General features: G+C 41.3%; 1 protein-coding gene and 1 non-coding gene across 5 annotated transcripts in view; both read right to left on the bottom strand.

The window, feature by feature from the left end:
• Window positions 1-13987, bottom strand: part of CELF1 (CUGBP Elav-like family member 1) — a 92118-nt gene that overhangs the window by 33669 nt on the left and 44462 nt on the right. The gene's annotated exons all lie outside the window — the stretch shown is intronic.
• LOC142447493 (U1 spliceosomal RNA) lies at window positions 68-231 on the bottom strand. The gene has a single exon (XR_012784191.1). It is a non-coding gene; the product is annotated as a U1 spliceosomal RNA (small nuclear RNA).

Raw genomic sequence — 13987 nt, 5'->3', positions numbered from 1 at the left:
GCATGATCAACATCACCAGAATCCACAGCAGCACAAGATTCTAAGTGGTTCTTTTTTTTTTTTTTTCCGGGGGAGAGCGCGAACGCAGTCCCCCAATATCACCAATTATGCAGTCGAGTTTCCCGCATTTGGGGAAATCGCAGGGGTCAGCACACCCCAAGTGCAATGGGTGAGCCTCGCCCTGGGAAAACCACCTTCATGATCATGGTGTCTCCCCTGCCAGGTAAGTATCTCTAAATGGCTCTTAAGCAGTGAGAAAGATGTGAAGGAGGACAACAAGCTCCATGAAGATTTGGAGTGCCTCAAGAAGGTTCGGGTCCACACCCACTGAGGGCAGTGACACTTCTAGGGCCTTAATGTTCGAGACCAGCACACCAAGACCATGACTGAACGGCAGGTGTCTGACATGCAATTATAACCATCAACCTTGACTATTAATCAAGTTCACACCACTCTAAGTATATAGATACGCTTCCATCAACTACGTAGAGTAGGGAAATGCACTGAGACAAAACTAAGTGGTGGTTACAGAGGCTGTTAAGAGGGAATGGAATTATTGCTTATTCAAAAAAGGAAAGGGGTCAGATGCCACAAGGGACACTTGTTACACTACAAATTCTTGTAGTAAAAGAGTTTCTGGATGTGAATCTGAATTTTTCATATGTTAAGTGCCTTTCATGAAGTGGCCCATGGGCCACATGGAACCCTGAATTAATGCACCCTCTAAAAGATGAGGAAACAGGATGAGGACAAGTTGTGTCTGAGTAGGGCTTTGGGGTGCAGTATAGAACCGATGAAACATACAACTTTCCTCTAGTTCTTTAATGCTTCCTCTCGCCATCCCCCCGCCCCCCTGCTCTATCATGATCCCAATTCTACCTTACAAATCTGGCTACATGAGGATGTACACTGGTACAGATAAGAACTGGAAACACAGGGAATCCAGGACAGATAAACTCCTCAGCTCCAATAATGAGAATAGAGATACCAGGAGGGGAAGGGGAAGGTGGGAGAGAACGGGGAACTGATCACAATGATCTACCTATAACCCCTCCCTGAGGGACGGACAACAGAAAAGTGGGTGAAGGGAGACATCTGACTCAAGTAGAAAGAAAATGTTTGATGGCAACACATGTACAATGTACAACTCTTCTCACAATCCATACACATGGGTGTGAGAAGAGTTGTATGAGCCCCAATAAAATGATTTTAAAAAGAGAGAGACAGGGTAGGACTTCGGGCAATAGCAAAGCAGAGTAAGATTGAGCCACAAAATGCTCTATCTAGGTAGGAATCATGTACCTGACATCCTTCAGGATGCCTTTATTATGTATTAAGTCTTTACGGTGATATTAAAATGTAATTTTACATTGTCTACTATTAAAATAAAAATTCAGAGGTAAAGGCCCGTCACACAAAGGCTCATTTGAATTACTTTTCATTCCAGAGACTATAGAGAAGGCATGGGATCCATTTCAAAAGAACAGGCCAGCTAACTTTGAGTGCAGCAGTGACCCCCCCACCCCCCGCCCCAAAAAAACACTATCCCACAAAGAGCTGCTCAGTATCTGCTGTTATCAACACCTGTCTCCCTTAATCCCAAAGCAGGCTGATTTGCACATGGAGGCCTGAGCTCAAAGGCTTGTACTAACACCTGTTATTGAGGGGTTTGTCTACCGTTTCATATTCTTGGCTTTGAATAACACTAGACTTGTTTGTTTGAGGTGCCAAGATACTTGGAAGCATGGTCAAAGCAAGTGAGACTGGAAGCACAGATGTGTCCTTCCAAAATTTATTTGGGCGAGCTGCCCACCAAGATTGATCCTGTTTCATTTGGGGGTGGGGGTGTCTGATGTTCCTGAATCATGTGCTGAGTTGCATTTTCAATTAGATTGGGAAAAACATCAAGGGCCAGCGTCAGTCTTTGCATGTCTTTATAGAATGCTGTTCACAATGCTAAATACATACTGGCTACCAGTCCCCTCTGTGGGGTGAGATCTTGTCAGCTAACTTAGAAAACAAACCCCATCTTCCTTGAACATTCAACCCAAAGCACAAAAGCGTATGTTGGGAATCTATTAGACGGAAAGGCACTACAGCTTGAAGAGACTGGAACCAGTACTCTTGGGCTAATGTGGTCGCTGCTTACACACCAAGTGCACTCTGTTGTATAAAGAATTTAGCTACAGCCTTGAGGAAACCAGCAGAAATGTGGCAGGACCAGGCTACAATAGAAAACAACAATGGCTTAGAATCCAGGATTTCACTTCCTTACCAAATTTTTTCTTCCCTTTTTTAAGGAAAGAAACCAGTTCATCATATAATGAAGAAAACAGGCCAATCAGACAACAGAAATACTTACATGGGACTGGCATTCAAAGAGCAATGATCCACCATCATTTCTGGAAGGAAATCCAACTTAAACGAAGCCATCACAGCACCCTCGCCTGCCAAAGCCAAAGATAGTCACTTGGTGCACTTGTCTGATCCACAAATACACACAGTTTTAATGTCCAGGGCCCCACAAAACACGAAGTGCAGAAACAGGAGCTCAGGGACACACTCGGGAAGTGCCCCCGAAAACAAGCAGGCCTGAGGAAGGAGAGGGAATACTGGATTCAAAAGGGATGTGACCATGTGAAGCAGGCACAGCCCAGCACACAATGAAAGTGCTGATGCACCAGGCTTGTTTTGTGTGATTTTCCCTGGCGAAGCAGTACTAAGTGCACTGTCAGATAAATAGTGTCAGATCCATGAAGATAGCAGTGGCTAACGGAGCAGAAGAAACACAAACTTATTTCACATCCTCCAAACTCCTCCCTGCCATCAGTGTTTGAAGTCCCCCACAGCCTGAAATGACCTGAAGCAAAAAAAAAAAATGTAAAGACCTGTTCCCTCCTGTGGTCTGACAACTTGGGTTGTCAGCCTCGGTTTCCAGCGTAGCTTTCATCTGCCAAAGGCAGCCATGGTCCAAACTAATTTCACAAGTAGTGAGTGTTTCCACCTTCAGAAGGCCAGAGGCAAACTGGCTGAGGAAGTGGTCTTTGGGAGCACTGGTGCCTGCTAGCTAATGGCTCCCCACTGGGGTGAAGGGCTTTAAAATGTTTGGAGCAGGGACATTATAAGGTGACCTAGACAAACTTGTTTATCAACTCTGAATCTTCTTCAGCATAAAACACAGAATGATAGAGTGGTAGGAAATCTCTTTCCAAATCCTCCGACCTCTGGCTTCTTTTTAAAAAGCAAAAACACACTAGAAAAAAACCAAAAGCCTATTACCAAGTAAAGTCCAACTCATAGCAGCCCAGCAGGGGAGAGTGCAGCTTGCCTCTTAGACTTCCTAGAGGGCATCTTTGAGCGCAAATGGCTTCCTCTTTCTCCCAGGGAGCAACTGGTAGATTGGAACCAGTGGATCATGTGGTTGGCGGAACAACCCCTACCAATGCCAATGATGAAGACTGGGGCCTACCAGGGACAGACTCTCAAATACCTCAGAGAAGGACAGAGGATGTATGTAGGTTGAGCCTCACCCTTTCTCTCCCTCTTTAAACTGGCGGAAAGACCAAGAAGGACTGCACATGAGCAATGCTATTGCGGGTGAGCCGTGGAGATCGATATACTTAGCAGGTGAGGCAGATAAGTGGTGCTCCCATTCTCGATTTAGCTCCGAATCCCTCCAAACAACAAATGGTGGCATTTCAATATTTAGACAGGGACTCTAAAATTGTATCCCTGAAGACTCCCAAATGCCACAGGCTCGCTTTCCATTTTTATCATGAGGATTGCCATACGTCAAAGATTTCACCCAAGCTTGATTCATACACAGCACAGCGACCTTGAAAGAGAAGTTCTATTCAGTTAAATGCACTATTTCCCAAACACATGGTTTACTTTTATTTACTTAAATCAAAGGTAGAGGAGCACCACTATGTGTGCTTTAATCTGTAACAACAGCGACCACCTGTCTGCATTTGACCCCTTCAGGGAGAAACCAAGTCCACGGCCTGCTACTCAGACTCAACCTTACAGACAACAGACAATGGCAGATGTGCTCCACAGCATGCAAGGGAGAAGTGGCCCTTGCACTGTATGACACAGAGAGCAAAACCAGGTTGCATGCAGGTGAAGGAGCCCCTGTAACCGACTGTCAGCAGACAGAAAATGTAACCTTAGCTAGGACTGGTTGGGTTACTGGTTCCGTTTGTCCTAGTTTCACCTCAGTATACTGGAACTGGTCACATGACTTTCCCTATAGAAAGACAGTGTACAAAGTTCAAGGATTTCTTTTATTTTTTATTTTTGTTATTTCAAGGGGTTCTTTTCAATGGCAACAAATCTCAAGGAATTTCACTGCTTATGGTCGTGCTTTTATTATTTACTAATTAAGAAAATACAGGACAGACATCTAGATAACTCTTCTATTTTCACCAGAATCACATGGCTGTGAAAGATGCCCTAACATGTGAAGATGTTACTGGGCTGCTAGGACTTGCCCTCCTTACAGTAAATTTTCACGAAGACCAACTTGGAAAACATGGATTTGGACAAATATTTCAACCGCTCTGCATGTAGGATGAGAGGAGCCACTGAAAGCAGGAGCCTGGTGGATGCAAACAGGGAGTTCAATGACAAGTGAACTAAACTACTTCTGCCTCAGGAGTCTGAATGTGGTTTAAATATGGAAATAAAATGGTAGGAGAGATTAAGCCTCCTGAATTATTATTTTTTAAGTGTCATTAAAAAGGTCATCGGAAAAAAAGTCATCGGTTTAATACTAAAAGTGCAAAAATTGAGGGAAAACTAGACAGTTCAGTGAACTGGGTTATCCACCCCCACCTTCCTTCCCACCCTGGCCTCAGCTGTTGACAAATTAATATAAGGAATGCAGAAAAAATGTACACAGTACCACTGAAAAATCACCAACTAGAGCAACTTAAAATCATTAGAGACATGAGTGTCCCTAATAACACCCAGCACCTTGAAAAACTATGCCAACCCTAATTAAGAAGTATTTGTGGCTTCTAACTCTGTGAGGGCTTTTGTTCTTTTGCACAAATATGACAATTAAGTGCAATTAAACAACTACTTTGTGGGTTTCCCAGTAAGAATCTGGACAAAATTTCTTAACTTGAAGATGACTAAAACATTGTATAAAAAAATAAAATTGGGGTCTAAAAATTTTTTTAAAATAAATAAAATTGTATTTCAAATCTAAAAATAGTGTAAGGAAATTTTAAAAATTACTTTAATAATTGTGTCAAGTTGCTCTGTTCATAAAATAACCATGTATGGTCTGCTCAAAGGCTATGACAAAGCCTAAGAAAAGAAACTCGCCACGCTTTCTGAAAGGTAAGAGTCTTCTTTCTGGCCTCTACCACTGATCGCAGGAGCACTGGAGGAGAGTGGGCTACCTTAAGGCAGGTGGTTCAAACTCACTAGCCACTCCGCAGGAGAAACATGGGGTTTTCTGTTTCTGTTAAGATTTACACCCTTGGAAACCTAAGGGGGGTCAGGTCTACTCTATTTTTGGCAAGATCCAATACTCTGTAAAGGGCGGCTCTGAGGCGGAACTGCAGTCTTGCTGTTGTTACCACTGATCACTGAGACTTCCTCCCCTAATCAGTGCCAAAGATAAAAGAACCAGTTGAAGAATGCCCGGATGTGATTAGTGCTCTCAGCAAGAGTAAAGGCTCAGAGTTAGAGCTCTCTGGGACAGCTGTTAGAAATCAGCAGCAGCCAGTTCCAGTGGGAGACATTAGACTGCCTTGGGAACCAGCTAACAAGAAAGGGAGGAAAGCAAGCAAGAACATATTTTCTGTTTCCCAGGAATGTATACTTTGCAAATGAAATTCCAGAATATAGCGAAGAAGCCACCACCTTTCTGAAGAAAATGGTTTCCAATGGTTCACAACAAAATTCCCCAGGGAGGTTAAAAAGAAACGGAAGAAACACACCCAGCCAATATTTAGCCTCTCCATACCTGGAGCTCCCTCTCTCTGGGTTATGAGGGAGTAAATAAAAAAAAAACAAAACACCAAAAAAAACCCAGACACACCCCAAGTTACGTATTTAAATTTTAACAAAACAACCTTGTTACCTTCAAAGTACTCTCCATTACACTTAATACAATTATCAAATCTGTTTGGATGGCTAACAGCAACTCCCTCACTTTTTATTCACCTCTTCTACATCATCAAATTGCTGTCCTTTCATGTCCCTCTTCACTCACAGAAACAAAATGTTAGTTTCACAGAGCAAGGTCAGGTGAGTCAGGTAAATGGGGCATGCTGTTTTTCCTTTGTTTGTTTTTGCCAAAAACTAGCGCACTGAGATGGCTGCGTGATCAGGTGCGTTGTCATGTCGTGGTGGCAAAACTAGTCCTGTCTGCCACAAATCAGACCTTTTTTAATCACATGCTGTTATGCAATCTTTTTAGAAGCTCTAAATAGAAACCTTGATTAACAGTCTGGAGTGGTGGAACGAAGTCCAAATGCACTACCAGCAGACATTTTCTTCCGTTCGGGAAGTTGACAGACATCTAGAATGACGTTTGTCATCAATCCACATTTCACCTTCTTTGAAATGAGGAAACTACTAGTACACTTGAGTTTTCCCATAGTGCTGCTGTCTTTGTAAGCTGTATTCAAAATCATAAGTTTGTGAGCCACACACCCCCAAGCAGGAATCACAGCCACAAAAAAACGAGGTTCGAGCAAAGGTGCGTTTATAAAAAATTCACTGTGAACAAAGGTGAACCTTCCCAGATGACGCCACTAGGTGCACGAAGGCAGAGCAGTTGTTCTGATGCTCACCACGCAGGGAAAACGTCTACTGTGAAAGCTCCGCCCAGTGGGGCTTGCTTCCACTTTGAGGGGTATCCCTTCATGTGTCTTCACTCTAAAAAACCAGGGAAGACGCCTCAATGGCCCACTTTTCACAGTTCCACATAGGAAATTTGTTCCCAAGAAAAACACAAGAACTCTTCCTTCTCCCATTTCAAAGTACACTGTGTCTTAAAAAGATACATTGCTTTACGATCTCAATGCTAATTTTGTAGTAGTAGCAACTTGTAAGTGCTTTCAGACAGAACTAAAAGCCTCTAGAAGAGACTTGCCCCATATATCACAACAGACAGCAAAATAATGGCTAAATCTCAAAAGGTTGAATCTTTTCAGTAGTCAGGCCACCAAAACAATGATTTTTAGAATATATTTTTTGATAAGGGAGATTACGAAAAAAGCTAATGCTAAAGGCGGGCACTTCCCTTAGCAGTTAAGGATCATGCTATTCAATGATATGAATGTGAAACAGTCATGCTACTCCCCCAGCAACCTTTCTGAGTAGGTGAGGTGATGGAACATGAACCTCTTCAAAGGCCACGAAGTTCCTGCCTCGGTAAATGCATCTCCGTGGCCACAGGGTGGTGGTGAACCACAGAAACCAGAAAAAAAATCAGAAGATGGGGAAGTTAATTGAAGGTAAAAGCAAATAGAGGAACCACAAAACCAATTTGCTTTATTTTTAACATTATCGAACCAACTTGCAAGTGAAGATTGATTCTCTAAAGCTGCCTAGATTCCTTCAAACTTCCACTTACAACTTCTGCCGGCTATACTCAGTCTGACCCTGGCCACAGACAGAGAACAGCTGAACGTCACTAAGGACAATGTCTACAATGGAAAGTGTGAGAATTCTGAAAGACAGCCAGAACTGGGATTAATTTAAAGATATTACGCTCTGTCTTCTTCCTTAAAGCTGAGAAGTTTCTTGGTTGGCATAAAATGAGTGGTCATACATGCAATTTGATTTTCACTCAATTCTATATACACATGTTCTTCACGTTTAACATTCATCTTCACCCAACATTTTGCATTTATGACAATAGTAAACAAACAAATTACTATACCACTTTGTGTGTCGTTAATATACATCTGGCACTAATGTCCACCAAGGTGTGAGTTGAGAGTGATTCTGGCAGTAGTGATTATGTTTTTGAGTTTACTACACTAAGCCACGCTTCTCAGTTATGTAATGTTGTAATCTTAAAGTTAGGAACTAATACAGCCATCCTCCCATTCTGTGGCCTGATGTGCATTTTCCTATAAGTCATTTTCCCACAACAAACTAGTTTTTGGAAACTGAACATATCAAGTGAGGAGTGGGTTGTTTTCAGTTCTGCTAATGAAGAGTTAAGTCTAAAATAGGCAATTAAGGCAAAGCATATGCTAAACACAGTAACTTTTTTTAAAATCACCTAACTCACAGCTATTAAGTCATCAAGTGAATTCTGACTCATCGTGACCCTATAGGACAGAGCAGAACTATCCCTATGGGTTTCTAAAGCTATAAATCTTTATGGTAATAGAAAGTCCTTTCTCCCAATGAGCCGAGCAGCTGGTGGTTCTGAACTTCAGGTCTTATGGTTAAGCAAACCAATACATAACTCATTCCTCTACCAGGGAGTCTATCAAAATAATTTACGCCTGCCTGTATCTTCCAAGAGGAGTTGGAATGCTAACTGCACGGTCAGCAGTGTGAAACCACCAGCCACTCTGAAGGATAAAGATGGGGCTTTCTACTCCTTAAGAGTTGTAGTATTAGAAATTCATAGGGATAATTCTACTCTGTCCAAGAGGGTCACCCTGAATCAGCTACAACTGGATGGTCATGAGAGTCGAGACATCATCCAAACAAAGCAGGTTTAAACACGTCTCTGCAATCAGTAAAGGGCTGCAGACAAGTTCTCTTACTAATACTCATCTTAGCTTGGTTACAGTCTGTGTGAGTCTTGGTTGACTAGAGAAACAAATCCACAGACACTCATATGTGTATAAGTTTTATATCACAGGCCAGTGGGTGAAAAGTCTTGTGGAAGCATCTCAGTGCTGGCATGGGTTTCCATATAGCTGCTTCAGATCCAGGGCCATGGTTGCCATCAGTGTGACTCCATGTGGCTTAAACAGGAACGTGAAGCAGGCAGTGTGTGTGTCCCACCTCCAGGGAGGAAGAGATGAGTTCCCAAAATTCTCAGAAGGCCATGTCCACACAGAGGCCTCATTAGCTATGACCTGATTGACAAACTAGACTCCACCCCTTCATTCAAGTTGACAGATTATGTAGCTGCCACAGACCACCCCTTCAGTTGACAGTATTGATACCCCCTGACAGTTTTAAACAACTCTTTAGCCATATATAATTTTTAAACAATAACAAAATCATATTTGTGCCTAACAGGATAAAAATAAAAAGCATAGAATATGTGCCAAAGCCTCATTTAAACATATTACTCTACAAGTGAACAACACAACAATATTCTATGCCTAACCACTGTAGTTACCGTATATACTCAAGTATAAGCTGACCCAAATAACAGCCGAGGCACCTGTTACCACAAAGACTGCATTAAAAATGTGTTGAAAACTGCTTATACACACCCTACTCCTATGAATATATTCCCCCACCTATTAAAGTTTTTAAGCCTACAATTTCATACCTCTATTCTCCCCATTTTGGGTATCCAATTTCTACACTGCCCACTTACATCAATCAATTCAATGCCCCACGGAGACTAATCATGTTCTTTATATGAGAAGAATCTTCATTCCAGTTGGAACCTGGTGAGTCTGTATCCATACGTAAAGTCAAACAGGCCATCAGGACAGGCCATCCATAAAGTCAGCAGCATATATGTACCAGTTCACAGGCTCAAAAACCGTTTCTTCTTCATCTGGTCAGGTTCTAGTCAACTCAAATGTGGGCCACCTCACTTAGTCTCACCACGATGCCCATTGGTCATATTGCCTTTAGACCATGGACAACATCACAAATTCTCATGAACTTAAGACCAGTCAACCCACTCTTGTCTTCTCTAGTCCCTGTGAACCAAGTCCACGGGTGTCAGTGGCCAGACTCAACCTGTGTCTTTATTGCTGCATTTTTCTCACTTCCACTCAACAAGTGCATCCAGGTGGTCACTTAGCAAGCATTTCAGCCTGCCCACAGTGTCTTTTTAACAGTTCTGTCCAAGAACAGAGTTCCTTCCATGGCTCCAAATTTGTTCCAGCTTTTGGCACAAAGCACTAGTTCAAAACTGAAGAAAGAAAAACAAAGGATCCCTCTTTTTTTTTTCTTCAATCTGTCAATGGCCCCCTAGGCAAGTCTCTTCACCTTCCAATGTCCTGAGCACTCAAGACACTGAGTGGGGCTTATCTTTTCAGAGCCTTCTTTGGAGACGTAACCTAACCCATTTAAGGATTCAAAGTAATGGCTGAAAGCAAGTGGGCTTATTACAAGCTCTCTATTTTCATACCCCCCCAAAAATCATTTCTATCATAACTATAAGCAGAAGAAATTTACTCAATAACAGTAAGCAGAAGAAATCAGTATAAACATAGATTTACTCAATAACAAGAAGCAGAAGAAATCAGTATAAACATAGTAGAATCAGAAACTCAACTCTTTTTTTGTGAGAGAGTGAGAGAGTGAGTGAATATGAGAGAGAATGAGTGAGTGAGTGAGTCTCAACTCAATTCTTAAAACAGTCAAATTCAATCCTCATCTATTTTCTCTTAATCCTTATCTAAACTATTCCACTGATACAAAATATGGCCTTAGGCATCAAGCCAGGGGCTTCTGTCAGCCATTTTTACTAAGGAGCACGGTCTCTGAGAAATTAGCTCAAAATATCATTAACAACATCCATTTTCATCATTTAAACAGGAATAACCAAAGACAAGAACCAAGGAAAAGAATCAAAACTAACTTCCCTTGTTGTTTCCAGAAAACAACCCAGTAAACTGCATGGCCATATCTGACCTCTGGCAAACTAAAGAAGAAAAGCTACCATAAGACAGAGGTCACACAGCATCCACTCTCCATCTAATGATTTCTCTAGTACCTCACTCTCGGTACCATAATGTGTCAGTCAACCCAGATTAATAATCCGTCCAAAAAAGAAGGTTTAATCAAAAACAGTGGCTTCCAAGGTGGGTCACAAAAACTCAAGGAAGAGAGGTCAGCTCAGAAGGTTATTGTGTCTGTTGTTTGGGATTCCAAAGGGATAATCTTGAGAGATTTTTTCCAACGGGCATAGGATGGTCATGGGGTTTTCTCACATACACTGAGACCAGAAGAACTGGCTGGAGTCCTGATACCATAACTGAACAAAGATTCTATAAAGGAATTCTGATCAAAAGGGGGGAAATAGCTAATAATGTTTTAAATATTCATAGAATCCAGACTTCTTGGTGCCGTGATGATTAAACTCGTAAAACTATTGCCGTGGGATAATCTTGAAACCATAAACTAAAGAGATCCCCTGAAGTCTTCAAACCAAACATTCATTCAGTCCAACTATCAACTAATAAAACGTTTGCTTGAGCATTCCTCTGGGAATTGTATGGTATTCAATTGACAACAGCAACTTGAAAGATTTGATAGAAATCTTACAGGGCAAGAACACAGAAAAAGTGGGTGAAAATGATTGCACAACTCAATGACATCACATCAATTCTAATCAGTGACCCTATGGAGCAGGGTAGAACTGTTCCTTTGAGATGCTCAGACTTTACGTAAGTGGATAGCTTCTCTTTCTCCCGGATTGTGCAACTAAAAAGAATGTAATTACTGTCACTAATGGGTGTAAGTCAAAGTTGCTGGGCTGGTATATGCTTTGCTGTGTATGTTCTCAGAAAAAACAAATAAATTCCTTTTTTAAAGCTTGAAGAAAAGAATCCATGTAAATGGGAAACTAGTCAGCCTGCCATTAAATTACCCGGGTTTTTCAAAGGAAAATTAAAATGGATTAAAAAAAACACGACTGTATTCCCTCAGACAGGCCAATATAAGGAGAGTAAATACACAGAGTATTTTCTCAAGGGTTTGTCTTTCCTTAAGCTAGAATTAGAAAGCCAAAATGAATATGCAATACTAAAGGATTCTACGGGCAAAGTTTTGAATGATGTGGGACGCATCCAAAGATGGGAGAAATAGAGTTACTGGTCAACCATTTCAAGAGGTAGGACATGATCAAGAACTAATGATAGTGAAGAAAGCTCAAGCTGCACTGACAGTATTAGCAAAAAGCAAGACTTGACGGAATATCAATTGAAATGCTCCAACAAGATGAAGCACTGGAAGTACTCAGATCAGGTCAATGCCAAGACATTTGGAGGACAACTATCTGGCTGGAAGAGAACCATCTGTGCTCATTTCAAAGATGCCAACAGAATGCAGAAATTACTGAACAATATAATTAACATCACCGCAAGTAAAAAGTAGCAAAAGAAGACATTTCAAAATGGTTGCAGAAAAGCACATCAACAGCGAGCTCCAGAAACAGACTGGACTCAGAAAATGATGCAAAATGGAAGACAGAATGGTGTCGCTGCCAATGTCAGCTAGATCTTGAAAGTTGTTGATTTGCACTTTATTGACTGTGCGAACGTATTCAACTGTATGGATCATAAAAACCATGGGCAACATTGCAAATAACAGGAATTCCAGAACAATTCACTGCAATCATGAGTGTAGGTACATGGACCAAGAGACATCCATCTGAACGGAACAATGGAATACTGTATGGTTTAAAGACGTAGTCAAGGTGCTATCTTTTCACCAATTTAAGTCAATCTTTATGCTGAGCAACTAATTCCAAAAGATAAACTAAATCCTGCATCAGGAAGGAGAGGAAGGCTCATTAACAACTTGCAATATAGAGAAGACACAACTTTGCTTGATGAAAGCAAGACTTAAAGTGGTTGCTGATGAAAATAAAAGACTGCAACTTTACAGAAAACAAAAATCTTCACAACTGGACCAACAGAAACAATGGAGAAAAGGTTATCAAATATTCCATTTTACTTGGATCCACAATCAAGGATCATGGAAACAGCATTCAAGACATCAAAGGACATGTGGTATTGTGCAGACCTCTGGGAAGTATGAAAGAGCAAGGACATCACTTTTAAGGCTGAGGTCCACTTCCGCCAAGTCATGATATTTTCGATCATCTCATAGGCATATGGAAATTGGACAATGAATAAAGACAACTACATGAAAAGTGATGCGTTTGAATAACGATGTTGGTGATGAATACTGCAAGTACCATGGATTGCCAGGCAAAAAACATATATCGTGAAGGAAGTACAACCAGAATGCTCCTTGGAAGGATAAGATTTCATCTCCTGTATTGTACACACGTTATTAGGAGACCAGGCCCTGGAAAAAGACATCCTATTTGGTCAAATAAAGGGGCAACAAAAAGGAGGCAGACTCTTATGGAGATGGACTGACACAGTGAGCTCATGATAACAACTGTGAGGGTAACACAGCGCTGGGAAGTGGTTTATTCTGTGGTACACAGGGGCGCTATGACTTAGAGTGGACTTGAAAGCACCTAACAGCTTGTGATAAGCGTTGTATGTGCCCTAATAAAATGATTTTTTTTTTAAGTAAAAAGAAAGCCCCTAACAGCAACAATAATCTGTTGCCTAGTCTGGGTGAAAAAAATAAATGCTTTGGGGAGAGGAAAACAGAATGAAAAATAGAAACAAAAATATATATATGGGCTTGGGTTTCCTATATCTTCCATTTCTGTAGAAAAACAAAAATATAGACACTCTTGTGCCTTTCTCTATCATCAAACAAGGAATGGAAGGTATAAAGCCTATTCCAGATCTCTTGGAAATAGATTAAAAACAATTTTTTTTTACTGTTAAATCTTAAGTGCCAAGACACTATGAGGGGGATGAAGAGTGACAAAGTGATAGAGGAGAAAGGATGAGCTTTAGTTAGCTCCGAGGAAAATAAACAGTATTATCTCTTGTGATAGATCAAAATGTTCCAAATGTGCACTCATACGGCTTTTTAAATGGTACAGGGACTCTCAAAAGCATGCTACCTATTCCCACAATCTCCCTGAGGGATGACATATCTGGAGAGAATTACATTTGGGGCATGCTTCCAGACCCAGCATCCCCTCTTGGGG

Source organism: Tenrec ecaudatus, chromosome 4 (genome assembly GCF_050624435.1).
Source record: "Tenrec ecaudatus isolate mTenEca1 chromosome 4, mTenEca1.hap1, whole genome shotgun sequence".
Taxonomy (NCBI): Eukaryota; Metazoa; Chordata; class Mammalia; order Afrosoricida; family Tenrecidae; genus Tenrec; species Tenrec ecaudatus.
Note: the sequence above shows the minus strand (reverse complement) of the source record. Positions and strands in the feature narration are given on the sequence as shown.